Source organism: Callorhinus ursinus, unplaced genomic scaffold, assembly GCF_003265705.2.
Source record: "Callorhinus ursinus isolate GAN/ISIS: 27379988/994484 unplaced genomic scaffold, GSC_fseal_2.0 scaffold46, whole genome shotgun sequence".
Taxonomy (NCBI): Eukaryota; Metazoa; Chordata; class Mammalia; order Carnivora; family Otariidae; genus Callorhinus; species Callorhinus ursinus.
In genome coordinates this window covers 873,919-888,526 of record NW_027397108.1, presented here as the reverse complement: position 1 = coordinate 888,526, position 14,608 = coordinate 873,919, and the positions used below count along the sequence as shown (strand labels likewise).

Sequence of the window (14,608 nt, the reverse complement as noted above, 5' to 3'; positions counted from 1 at the left end):
ATGGGATGGCTGGGTGATAGACATTGGGGAGGGTATGTGCTACGGTGAGCGCTGTGAATTGTGCAAGACTGTTGAATCACAGATCTGTACTTCTGAAACAAATAATGCAACATATTTTAAGAAAAAAGGAAAAGAAGAAGATAACAGGAGAGGAAGAAAAGGGGAGTATGTCAGAGGGGGAGACGAACCATGAGAGATGATGGACTCTGAAAAACAAACTGAGGGTTCTAGAGGGTAGGGGGGTGGGGGGATGGGTTAGCCTGGTGATGGGTATTGAGGAGGGCACGTTCTGCATGGAGCACTGGGTGTTATGAACAAACAATGAATCATGGAACAGTACACCAAAACAAATTATGTAATATATGGTGATTAACATAACAATAAAAAATTAAAAAAAATATGTAATCAATATATTGAATTTATAAATAAATGTATATAAGGAAAGGTTTATAAATTAAACTATATTAAATTTAAGAAATTATGGTTGCCAAAAGACACGTAAAGAGAAACATCACCTGTGGAAAGTATGTACAAAACAGCATATGATTAGTATTCTAAATTAAGGAAACTGAAATAAAATAAAGAAAAACGGGCACCTGGGTGGCTCAGTTGGTTGAGCGTCCAAGTGCTAGTTTCAGATCAGGTCATGATCTCATGGGTCATGAGATCAAGCCCTGGGTCAGGCTCTACACTCAGCAGGGACTATGCTTGAAGATTCTTTCCCCCTGCCCCACCCCCAATTTGCACACACTCACTTTCTCCTCTAAAATAAATAAATATTTTTTAAAAAATAAAAGAAAATAAAAACTACCTTTATTTTTTTAAAGATTTTTTATTTATTTTTTTATAGAGACAGACACAGCGAGAGAGGGAACACAAGCAGGGGGAGTGGGAGAGGGAGAAGCAGGCTTCCCGCCGAGCAGGGAGCCCGATGTGGGGCTCGATCCCAGGACCCTCGGATCATGACCTGAGCCGAAGGCAGACACTTAACGACTGAGCCACCCAGGCACCCCTATTTTTTTTTAAGATTTTATTTATTTATTTGACAGAGAGAGACACAGCGAGAGAGGGAACACAAGCAGGGGGAGTGGGAGAAGGAGAAGCAGGCTTCCCGCCGAGCAGGGAGCCTGATGCAGGGTTCAATCCCAGGACCCTGGGATCATGACCTGACCCGAAGGCAGACGTTTAACGACTGAGCCACCCAGGCGCCCCCAAAAACTACCTTTAAATCAGTTAGAAAACACACTTGGAAAAATAGCACAAGGGAAGACCAGAGAGCTCACAGAACAGAACCTATACAAACTGATGCTCTAACTCATCAGTAAAAAGAAGTGTAAATCAAGACTACAATTGGATACTATTTTACAGACAGTATATTCGCAATATTTTAGAATTCTTACAACACCAGATCACCCACAGAATGTAGGCCAAGAGAAGCTCCAACAAGGGGCTAGTGGGAGTGTAAATTTGAGCACCTAGTTTAAAAACCAATTTGTCATTAGCTTCTGCATTTTTCCATACCCCAACGTTCCTCAATTCCACTGATACATATGTCATCTTGGGCAGAGTATCCCTAGGATAAACCACTGGTCTCAAGGAGTTTGCCTTTCTAACCCAAAATGTGATACAAATACTAGTATTTTCTCTGTCCCATGAAAAGAGAAATGTTGGGAAACATAAACCTAGAGAAACTCCTGCATTTGTGCACCAGGAGACGTGCAGTTTCCATCAAAACTGCTCATAATAGGAAAGAATCGTTCAAAACTCAAACATCCAATGACCAAAGAACAGAGCAATAAATCGTAGTACTCTTCACAATGGAATAATATACAGCAGTACAAAGGAAATACACCAATGCACACCAAAGATAATGCTTGGATCTTAACACAAAATTTTTAGTGAAAAAAATTCAAACTATAGAAGATCATACAATTAATTCATATTTGATAGTTTTGAGTATCTCAAAAATAAGCAAAGCTGGAGGAGGAGCAAGATGGTGGAGGAGTAGGAGATCTAAATTTCATCTAGTCCCAGGAATTCAGCTGGATAGGGATCAAACCATTCTGAACACCTATGAACTCAACAGGAGATCGAAGAAAAGAATAGCAGCAACTCTCTGAACAGAAAAGCAATCACTTTCTGGAAGGTAGGACATGCGGAGAAGTGAATCCGAGGGAGTATTTGGGAATATAGATGGCAGGGGAGGGGGCCTCCCTCAGCCGCTACTGGCAAGTGATAGAGCTGCAGAGCACAAAATCGTAACTTTTAGAATCTGCTCCATTGAGGGACTTCGCTCCATTGGCTAAGCAGGGGGTGAAACCCTCGCTGGGACAGTGTGGTCTCAGGACCCTCAGGGTCACAGAAAGACGAGGGGTGCCTGAGTGCAGCAGAGCTCCCACGTATAGGAGCAGGGAAGCCGGCTGCAGAGACGGAGCCAAGGCGTGGACTCTCAGCTCGGGGTTGTCATAAACCGTGATCCGCGGCACAGTCGGGCCACTGCTCCTCCAGCAGGGACCCAACAAGCGGCAGATCCAGGGAGACTCCCCTTCCTCCCCCAGGAGGAGTGGCCCGGGAGCACACCGCAGGAATCTGCTGGGTTTGGAGACTCCACACAGGGTCAGGTGCCAGAAACAGAAATACTAGGTCACAGGCCGAGTGAGCACGGAGTGCAGCCAGAAACCAGGGAGACGGGAATGACTGACTGCTTTTCTCTGGGGGCGCACTGAGGAGCGGGGCCCCGAGTTTTCGGCTCCTCCAGGTGGACACTGGGAGGCCACCATTTTCACTCTCGTCCTCTAAAGATGTACGGAAAGCTTGCAGGGAACAAAAGCTCCCGAGAGCAAACCCGAGCAGATGACTTAGTGGGGACCTGCAAGGGCGGGGCAATTCTGTCGCTGGCAAAGACATTTGGGAAACACGGCAACAGGCCCCTCCCCAAGAAGATCAGCAAGAACAGCCAGCCGAGACCAAGTTTACCGATCAATGAGAACAGCAGAACTCCAGCGCTAGGGGATTACTGCACATAGAATTCATGGCTTTTTTCCCATGATTCTTTAGACTTTCACAGTATATTTTTTTAATTTTTTTTTAATTTTTCTTTTTCCCTTTTTCAACAAACATCTTATCAATCCTTTTTTAAAAAATCTTTTTTATTTTTCATATTTAGAGTCATATTATAATCCTCCATAGTAAGTAGTTAACCTTATTTTTGGTATATCTATATAGATAGATAGATACATATATACACACCCACACACGTAAATATATATATATACAAAAGTTATTTTCTCTTTAAAATTTTGGGAGACAGTTCCTTCTAACAGACCAAACTATACCCTAAATCTCTACTGTATGGATTTGTTCTAGTATCCTGCCTGATCACATTCTCTCCCTTTTTTTTTTAATTCCTCTTCTTTCTTTTTTCAACCAACTTCTTATCTTATCAATTCCTTTTATAAAATCTTTTATAATTATCATCTTTACATTCATATTTCATCCCTTCGTCATATTTACGCTTATTTTTGTACACACAAAAGTAGTTCTTTCTTTAAAATTTTGGGAGGCACTTTCTTCTAATAGACCACAATACGCCCAATATCTAGTGTGTGGCACTGACCTATGCACTGGCCTGATCATATTTGATCATATTCTGGGGGTTTTTTTAATCTTTTTCTTTTTTTTTTTTTTCTGTATTTCCCTTTCTTTTCCCCCAGTTTCAGGTCTCTTCTGATTGTTTAGTGTATATTTTTCTGGGGTTGTTGTCACCCTGTTAGCATTTTGTTCTCTCATTCATCTATTCTCCTCTGGACAAAATGACAAGATGGAAAAAATCACCTCAAAGAAAAGAACAAGAGGCAGTACTGACTGCTACGGACCTAATCAATACCGACATTAATACGATGTCAGAACTAGAGTTCAGAATGATGATTTTGAAGATACTAGCTGGGCTTGAAAAAAGCATGGAAGATATTAGAGAAATCCTTCCTGGAGGAATAAAAGAACTAAAATCTAACCAAGTCAAAATCAAAAAGGCTATTAATGAGGTGCAATCAAAAATGGAGGCTCTAACTGCTAGGATAAATGAGGCAGAAGAGAGAATGAGTGATATAGAAGACCAAATGATGGAAAATAAAGAAGGTGAGAAAAAGAGAGAGAAACAACTATTGGATCATGAGGGCAGAATTCGAGAGATAAGTGATACCATAAGACGAAACAATATTAGAATAATTGGGATCCCAGAAGAAGAAGAAAGAGAGAGAGGGGCAGAAGGTATACTGGAGCAAACTATAGCAGAGAACTTCCCTAATGTGGGGAAGGAAACAGGCATCAAAATCCAAGAGGCACAGAGAACCCCCCTCAAAATCAATAAAAATAGTTCAACACCCGACATCTAATAGTAAAACTTACGAGTCTCAGAGACAAAGAGAAAATCCTGAGAGCACCTCGGGACAAGAGATAGGTAACCTACAATGGTAGAAACATTAGATTGGCAACAGACCTGTCCCCAGAGACCTGGCAGGCCAGAAACGACTGGCATAATATGTTCAGAGCACTAAATGAAAAAAACATGCAGCCAAGAATACTATATCCAGCTAGGCTATCATTGAAAATAGAAGGAGAGATAAAAAGCTTCCAAGACAAACAAAAATTAAAGGAATTTACAAACACAAAACCAGCCCTCCAAGAAATATTGAAAGGGGTCCTCTAAGCAAAGAGAGAGCCTAAAAGTAAAATAGACCAGAAAGGAACACAGACAATATGCAGTAACAGTCACCTTACAGACAATACAGTGTCACTAAATCCATACCTTTCAATAGTTACCCTGAATGTAAATGGGCTAAATGCCCCAATCAAAAGACACAGGCTATCAGATTGCATAAAAAAAACAAGACCCATCGATATGCTGTCTGCAAGAGACTCATTTTAGACCCAAAGACACCCCAGATTGAAAGTGAGGAGGTGCAAAAACATATACCATGCTAATGGACACCAAAAGAAAGCTGGGTGGCAGTCCTTATATCAGACAAATTACACTTCAAACCAAAGACTATAATAAGAGACAAGGAAGGACACTATATCCTACTTAAAGGGTCTATCCAACAAGAAGATCTAACAATTGTAAATATCTATGCCCCTAACGTGGGAGCAGCCAATTATATAAGCCAATTAATAACAAAAGCAAAGAAACACATCGACAATAATACAATAATAGTAGGGGACCTTAACACCCCCCTCACTGAAATGGACAGATCATCTAAGCAAAAGATCAACAAGGAAATAAAGGCTTTAAATGACAAACTGGACCAGATGGACGTCACAGTTATATTCAAAACATTCCATCCCAAAGAAACAGAATACACATTCTTCTCTAGTGCCCATGGAACATTCTCCAGAACAGATCACATCCTAGGTCACAAATCAGGTCTCAACCGGTACCAAAAGACTGCGATCATTCCCTACATATTTTCAGACCACAATGCTTTGAAACTAGAACTCAGTCACAAAAGGAAAGTCAAAAAGAACTCAAATACATGGAGGCTAAAGAGCATCCTACTAGAGAATGAATGGGTCAACCAGGAAATTAAAGAAGACTTAAAAAAATTCATGGAAACCAATGAAAATGAAAACACAACTGTTCAAAATCTTTGGGATACAGCAAAGGCAGTCCTAAGAGGAAAGTATATAGCAACAAAAGCCTTTCTCAAGAAACAAGAAAGGTCTCAAATACACAACCTAACCCTACACCTAAAGGAGCTGGAGAAAGAACAGCAAGTAAAGCCGAAACCCAGCAGGAGAAGACAAATAATAAAGATCAGAGCAGAAATCAATGAAATAGGAACCAAAAGAACAGTAGAACAGATCAACGAAACGAGGAGCTGGTTCGTTGAAAGAATTAACAAGATTGATAAACCTGGCCAGACTTACCAAAAAAGAAATGACCCAAATAAATAAAATCATGAATGAAAGAGGAGAGATCACAACCAACACCAAAGAAATACAAACAATTATAAGAACATATTATGAACAACTCTATGCCAGCAAATTAGATAACCTGGAAGAAATGGGTGCATTCATAGAGATGAGTAAACTACCAAAACTGGAAGAAATAGAAAACCTGAACAGACCTATAACCACTAAGGAAATTGAAACAGTCATCAAAAATCTCCCAACAAACAAAAGCCCAGGGCCAAATGGCTTCCCAGGGGAATTCTACCAAACATTTAAAGAAGCATTAATACCTATTCTTCTGAAACTGTTCCAAAAAATAGAAATGGAAGGAAAACTTCCAAACTCATTTTATGAGGCCACCATTACCTTGATCCCAAAACCAGACAAAGACCCCATCAAAAAGGAGAATTACAGACCAATATCCTTGATGAACACGGATGCAAAATTTCTCACCAAAATACCAGCCAATAGGATCCAACAGTACATTAAAAGGATTATTCACCAAGACCAAGTGGGATTTATCCCTGCACTGCAAGGTTGGCTCAACATCCACAAATCAATCAATGTGATACAATACATTAATAAAAGAAAGAACAAGAACCATATGATCCTCTCAACAGATGCAGAAAAGCATTTGACAAAGTACAGCATCCTTTCTTGATCAAAACTCTTCAGAGTATAGGGATAGAGGGGACATACCTCAATATCATAAAAACCATCTATGAAAAACCGACAGTGAATATCATTCTCAATGGGGAAATATTGAGAGCTTTCCCACTAAGGTCAGGAACATGGCAGGGATGTCCACTATCAGCACTGCTATTCATTATAGTATTAGAAGACCTAGCCACAGCAATCAGACAACAAAAAGAAATCAAAGGCATCCAAATCAGCAAAGAGGAAGTCAAACTCTCACTCTTTGCAGATGATATGATACCTTATGTGGAAAACCCAAAAGACTCCACCCCAAAACTGCTAGAACTCATACAGAAATTCAGTAAAGTGGCAGGATATAAAATCATCCACAGAAATCAGTGGCATTCCTATATACCAACAATAAGACAGAAGAAAGAGAAATTAAGGAGTCGATCCCATTTACAATTGCACCCAAAACCATAAGATACCTAAGGAATAAATCTAACCAAAGAGGCAAAGGATCTGTACTCAGAAAACTATAAAATACTCATGAAAGAAATTGAAGAAGACACAAAGAAATGGAAAAACGTTCCATGCTCATGGATTGGAAGAACAAACATTGTGAAGATGTCAATGCTACCTAGAGCAATCTATACATTCAATGCAATCCCCATCAAAATACCACCAACTTTTTTCAAAGAAATGGAGCAAATACTCCTAAAATTTGTATGGAAGCAGAAAAGACCCTGATAGCCAGAGGAATGTTGAAAAAGAAAAGCAAAGCTGGTGGCATCACAATTCCAGACTTCAAGCAGTATTACAAAGCTGTCATCAAGACAGTATGGTACTGACACAAAAACAGACACATAGATCAATGGAACAGAATAGAGAGCCCAGAAATGGACCCTGAACTCTATGGTCAACTCATCTTTGACAAAGCAGGAAAGAATATCCAGGGGTAAAAAGACAGTCTCTTCAACAAACGGTGTTGGGAAAATTGGACAGCCACATGCAGAAGAATGAAACTGGACCATTGCCTTACACCACACACAAAAATAGACTCCAAATGGTTGAAAGACCTAAATGTGAGACAGGAGTCCATCAAAATCCCAAAGGAGAACACAGGCATCAACCTCTTCAACCTCAGCCGCAGCAACTTCTTCCTAGACACATCACCAAAGGCAAGGGAAGAAAGGGCAAAAATGAACTATTGGGATTTCATCAAGATAAAAAGCTTTTGCACAGCAAAAGAAACAGTCAACAAAACCAAAAGACAACCGACAGAATGGGAGAAGATATTTGCAAATGGTATATCAGATAAAGGGCTAGTATCCAAAATCTATAAAGAACTTATCAAACTCAACACCCAAGGAAAAAATAATCCAATCAAGAAATGGGCAGAAGACATGAACAGACATTTCTGCAAAGAAGACATCCAGATGGCCAACAGACACATGAAAAAGTGCTCAACATCGCTCAGCATCAGGAAAATCCAAATCAAAACCTCAATGAGATACCACCTCACACCAGTCAGAATGGCTAAAATTAACAACACAGGGAACGACAGATGTTGGCAAGGATGCGGGGAACCAGGGAACCCTCCTACACTGTTGGGGGGAATGCAAGCTGGTGCAGCCACTCAGGAAAACAGTGTGGAGGTTCCTCAAAGTTGAAAATAGACCTACCATACGATCCAGCAAATGCACTACTGGGTATTTACCCCAAAGATAGAAATGTAGGGATCCGAAGGGGTACATGCACCCCGATGTTTATAGCAACAATGTCCACAGTAGCCAAACTATGGAAAGAGCCAAGATATCCATCAACAGATGAATGGATAAAGATGTGGTGTATATATATACAATGGAATATTATGCAGCCATCAAAAGGAATGAAATCTTGCCATTTGCAATGACGTGGATGGAACTAGAGGGTATTATGCTAAGCAAAATAAGTCAATCAGAGAAAGACATGTATCATATGACCTCACTGATATGAGGAATTCTTAATCTCAGGAAACAAACTGAGGGTTGCTGGAGAGGTGGCGGGTGGGAGGGATGGGGTGGCTGGGTGATAGACATTGGGAAGGGTATGTGCTATGGTGAGCACTGTGAACTGTATAAGACTGTTGAATCACAGACCTGTACCTCTGAAACATATAATACATTATATGTTAAAAAAAAAAAAAGAAGATAGCAGGAAATGAATAATGAAGGGGGGGAAATCGGAGGGGGAGATGAACCATGAGAGACTATGGACTCTGAGAAACAAACTGAGGGTTCTAGAGGGGAGGGGGGGAGGGGGATGGGTTAGCTCAGTGATGGGTATAAAAGAGGGCACGTTCTGCATGGAGCACTGGGTGTTATATGCAAACAATGAATCATGGAACACTACATCAAAAACTAATTATGTAATGTATGGTGATTAACATAACATAATAAAATAAATAAAAATGTAATGCTTAAAAACAAAATTAAAAAAATAAGCAAAGCTAAGCAATGTGTTTTTTAGCAATAAATGTGATTTTTAAAAAACTTAAAAAAAATGAAAAGCATAAAATTCAGGATACTAGTTACTTCTGGAGGAAGGCAAAGTGTGTATAGTATGTGTACATATATGCATGTATATGTCAACATGCACATAAGGATATATACGAAAGTATACACCTGTCTGTCAACTCTCCTTTTATGTTATCACATATAAAATTAAAAAATAAGGCACAAAGAGAGAGGGAAAATATAAAAATCTCATGGTGACCATGATATACATATATGCTTATTTTATTCAGCTAGTTCTTCATTCCATGCAATCTTTTATATTTGTCTCTTTTTTTTAAGATTTTATTTATTTATATGACAGAGAAAGACACAGCGAGAGAGGGAACACAAGCAGGGGGAGTGGGAGAGGGAGATGCAGGCTCTCCGCTGAGCAGGGAGCCCAATGCGGGCTCAATCCCAGGACTCTAGGATCATGACCTGAGCCGAAGGCAGACATTTAACAACTGAGTCACCCAGGCACCCCTATTTGTCTTTTATTTTATACAATTAAGTTGTTGCCATTTTTCACTCTAATCAGAAAAATATTTCTCTCATATTTAGGATTTAACATAATTGTTAATTAAAAATCATGCACGGTTATTGTCCCAATTTTTTAATTAACAATAAGCAATTTAATTTAAATTAAATTAATGTAGGAATTATCTAGATTCCTCTGAAATTTTATGAAGCTTACTCTGCCTGAACAGTTTTTTTTAAAGTCATTAGTAGTTTCATTGCTTAAGTATTCAAACTACAGTATTTTTTGCAGTCCTGCTATTTGAAATGTGTTTTTCTTTAAAGCTAAATGTCTAAAGTATAAGAGACAAGTAAAAAATTTACCAACTTAACATTGGCATGCCTTTCAGACGTATTTGCCTGAGATAGCATTTTACTTTTTAAGACTGTCTCACTTTCATTTACAGTCCGGTTTTTCTTCCTTTACACCTTAAATTGTTTAGCTAACTCTTCAGACAGACTTGATAACTGGCCCATGGTTCCTGCATGTCTATTGATTGGCTTAAGTACTGACACTGCCGATCTGGTGGTAATTCAAGTATTAAGGAGTGCAGACGTAAAGAGACACACAATCCATGGAGTGACGAAGGGAGTTCTGATTATGCCGAACCATGAACAACTACCAAAATGCTTTAGTACACTGTGGAAAGGGCCTTGTGTGCGTCTGCAGGTACAAAGAGTGCATTATCTCTATGGGGAGGAGGCACGTGTAGATATGTGTTTACCAGCAGGACCCTCATTTTTGAATCATTATCAGTATTCAGGTGTAAGTGTGACCAAAAAAAAGATGTTTAACTGCAATTCACAATCAATTATGCAGATTCAAATCGATGTTTCAGATGTAAAATGCCTCTCCAGTGCAATCACTCTTGAAGGCATATATTTACTGCTCATTTGCTTTTGCCATTATAAACTGAGAATCAATACTGTTCTATTTTTAGCTTAACGTGGGGTTAAAATAAGAGAAGGGGTGTTTATTTCATTTAAGGGGAAAAAGACAGGAGATATGAGAAATGGGTCAGGGAGGCTTCTGGTATTTGGTAAAGTTCCAGTTATTGGTCTGGGTAGTGATTACATGACATTATTAAGTTTTACCACGAGCATACACATTTCCCTATGATCTACTACTGTGTGTTTATTTAGCAATAAAATATTCTAAAGTTATTCTTACATAAAACTAATAATAACAAACACATATTCAGTGAGTACTCTGTGCTAAGAACTTACAACCATTTCACATAGTTATTAATCCTTACCACTCCCCTCTTTGAGATACCAATATTACTGTTATTTTACAGATAAGGTAACTGACATACAGACTTTGGTTAATTTGCTTGTCTCACTGTAGTGGAACCATGATGTTTAAAAAGCAAGCTGGGCTCTAGAATCCAGTATGGAAGAACGCCATAACTACAATTACTATTTCTTTAGGTTTGGAGTATAGGAATTTCATCAGACACCATATTGACATAAATAAACTGTCTCTCAAGAAGTTGTATACTCTTATTCCAGATGTGCCAAGCAATTTATTACCAAAAAACTATAAAATAAATAAGCTATAAAACTATTGACCTTCAACAGTCTTGAACCAAGGGAGGGAGGTTTCAGACAGCAATATTGAGTCTGGAGTAAAAGGAATATTTCCCTCCAGACCTTAATAAAATGGAATTCTGGATTAAATACCAGTCTCCTGTGTATTTAATTCCAGAAAACAAGTTCTCTCTGACTGCACCAGTAAATGCAGTGAGATGCAGGTTCTAGACTTGCAAAGCTGAGAACCACAACTGGAGGTGATTTAACACCCCAGGGGACGTTTAGCGACATCTGGAGACACTCTGGTCATCACAACTTGGGGAAATTCTAGAATCTAGTGGGTGGAGGCCAAGGATGCCCCTAAACATCCTGTGGTGCACAGGGTAGCCCTCCACAACAAAGAATTATCCAATCCCAAATGTCAATAGTGCAGTAGCTGAGAAACCCTATCCTAGACTCTAGTAAAAGCAACCCAGTGAACTAGTCCTCTCTGGACTAATCTCTCACCTAGAACTCTCGGCTTCCTCAAATTTTCATGATTAATAATTTCCCACTTCTCAGAGAGCATATGATCATTGTTCAGAGTGCATAAATATATATTTAAGTAAGGAGTTTTCAAATCTGAAATAACATACTATTTCGGTTCAAAACATAATTGTATTATTTTTAAATAAAATACTATGTCAGATCATTACTATTCTGGTCCCTTCATCAGAGACATATATATACATGTACATTTATTAATATACACATAATAGTACATATGTATTATAGTATACACATTATATTCGCATATGTACAAATGTGTACTTATATATGTATATATGTATTAATATGTAGACAAGTATAATACATATATGTACATACATACACATAGATTATAATGTATACATGTACATCCATAATGTGTATAAAAGCTGTAGAAATGCTAAGTTGGCTATCAAATTGTAAGTGAGAGCATTCACTTACTCTATGGTATCCTTATATAAATACATATGAATATATTTTATATGTACAGATATTATATACATATACATAAATATGAATTCATACAAACTAGAAATATACATTAGTTTATACATTATATGTATATATAAATGTATAAATATATGCATTTATATGTGTAAATATTTTATAGATTTTCATGTTATATATACATTAGTACACATGTATTTAAGTCTAAATATGCCATATAATATGTACATGTTATTACATATTATAAATATATACACATGTTATGTATTATACAAACAACACATGTATTACATATATAATGTGCACATTTACACATGTGAATATATAGTATACAGGTACTGCACCTTCGCACCACCCCTGTGAGTCTCCAAAGGACTACCCACCACAGAAGTGGTCAAGCAGGGAGCACCTGTGCTAACTGTGGAGGGGGGACTTTGGGACCGTACCCTCAACCTCTGCGGCCCCCTCCTGCCGCTGTGAGCAGTTGTGCCGCCCAGCCTGGGGCCCTTACCTCACCCCACTTCTGTCACAGTGCTGCAGCCTGTTCACCTCTGCTTCTGGCCCATCAGTGGCATATGTTCTGCTCACTCCTTTTCTGTACAGCCCTTGCTTTGCATTGGCGTGGAGGCCCTAGCCGCCAACTCCCCTCGAGCTGTCTTTTGACACTAAGAAGGAAGGTTTCCGAATTACGGGAGCAGGACGGAACTGTTTCACTCTTTCGCTCCCCTCCGCACCTATTAGGAGAGGCGCCAGGGAGACTGGCCTTCCGGGCCCTCAGGGCTGCTCTTTGCACCCCTCACCACCTGCACATGGGAAGGACTGGGCTGTCTACCCGCCAGCAAGAGAGCTCTGGCCTGCGCCCGCTTTCCTTCTAGGGTCTAGAGGAGGGTGGGACGGGGGTCACCACAGCTTGCACCCAGGCTTTGGGCTGCCGCAGTGCACGCTGGGACTCAGCTCCCACTCCGCCCCACCCCTCACCCAGCTCAGCGCCCCAGGTGAGGAGCCAACTGCACCACCCCACTCCGTGCAGGAACCAGGTGAGGACTAAGGACCACCGAGAGTACAGCCTGACATCTTTATGACGAGAGGGGGCGGAAGGGGGGGGGGCACATCTAGGTTGAAGGGGCAAAGGAACTCATTAAGACTCCAGTCACTAATGAAATTTAAAAATACAGTCATTAAGGGGAAAGTCTTATACTGTTCAAAACGGTAGCAGGGCATGTTTGGTTAATTAATGTCTTTTTCTATTAGAGGAAGAAATGGACATCACTCTTATTTACTCTGTTTTTCCAAAATTATGTTACTTTTCATTTAACCTTTCTCATAGTCATCATATTAGAATTCCCACATTGGCCTTGAAATGTGAAACTAGAGTTTTTAATCTGTTTTTGTAAAAAAAAAAAAATTCTATACACTGATTACATGTAGAAGACAATTTTAATGAATTCTGTTAGAATATCCATATTAACTGAATTTATATTGAGACATTTTTCACATACACACACAAAGACACACAAACCTACAGCTTTCAGGTCAATATCTCAGAAAAGTCACCATTTATTCTTCACATGAGAGAAAAACTTACCGTTGTCATTAAAAAGACAATGATAAATTAGATCTTTGGCAAACCGTGTATATAAAAAATTCAACAGCCTCTTACAAATAAAGATGCAAGCTACAGTGGAAGTATTTTAATATAGCTCGATTGAAAGTAATTTAATTTTATTTTACAAAGGGCTTTAATGCATAATTCTCATAAGTAAGTAAAAGCTGTTCAGTTTTTAATAAAAGTAATTCAATTTTCTTAATCTCTGTGTAATACTACCTGTACTAATAGGCATATATTATTAGCTGCTTATGTTCTCAGTGCTTCACATGTATTAACTCATTTGATCCTGACAAATAGCCTATATTACTTCATAGTATTAATTCCATTGGACAATTGAAGAGAAAGGTACACCATGGTTAAATAATTCACCCAAGGATACAGAACTCCTATTCTGACTGAGTACATTGTTGAAACAAGTATTGGTAATCTAAAATATACTTGACCAAAAAACAGAGCTGATTTGCAGTAGCGTAAAACAACCTTTATTATTTGCAAGACCTGCCAAAATCACTTGCATGTCTGCTAGTGAATTTTCCCAAATGAATATTTATTGCAGAAGGATAGTATAGGATTGAATAGGACAGGAGAGGATAGATAGCAATTTTTTTTTAAGTAGGCTCCATGCTGGGCATGGAGCCCAAAGTGGGACCTAAACTCACAACCCTGAGATCAAGACCTGAGCTGAGATCAAGAGTCAGACACTTAACCGACTGCACCACCCAGGCACCCCCATACTTATAAAATCCCCATACTGGGGGCGGACCAAGATGGCGGAGGAGTGGGAAACCTGGATTTTGTCTGGTCTCAGGAATTCAGCTGAATAGGGATCAAACCATTCTGGACACCTACGAAC

At 39.2% G+C, this 14,608-nt stretch overlaps 1 protein-coding gene across 5 annotated transcripts in view; it reads right to left on the bottom strand.

Moving 5' to 3' along the window:
• CNTNAP4 (contactin associated protein family member 4) overlaps positions 1-14,608 on the bottom strand; it is a 263,654-nt gene that overhangs the window by 212,404 nt on the left and 36,642 nt on the right. The window lies entirely within an intron of this gene.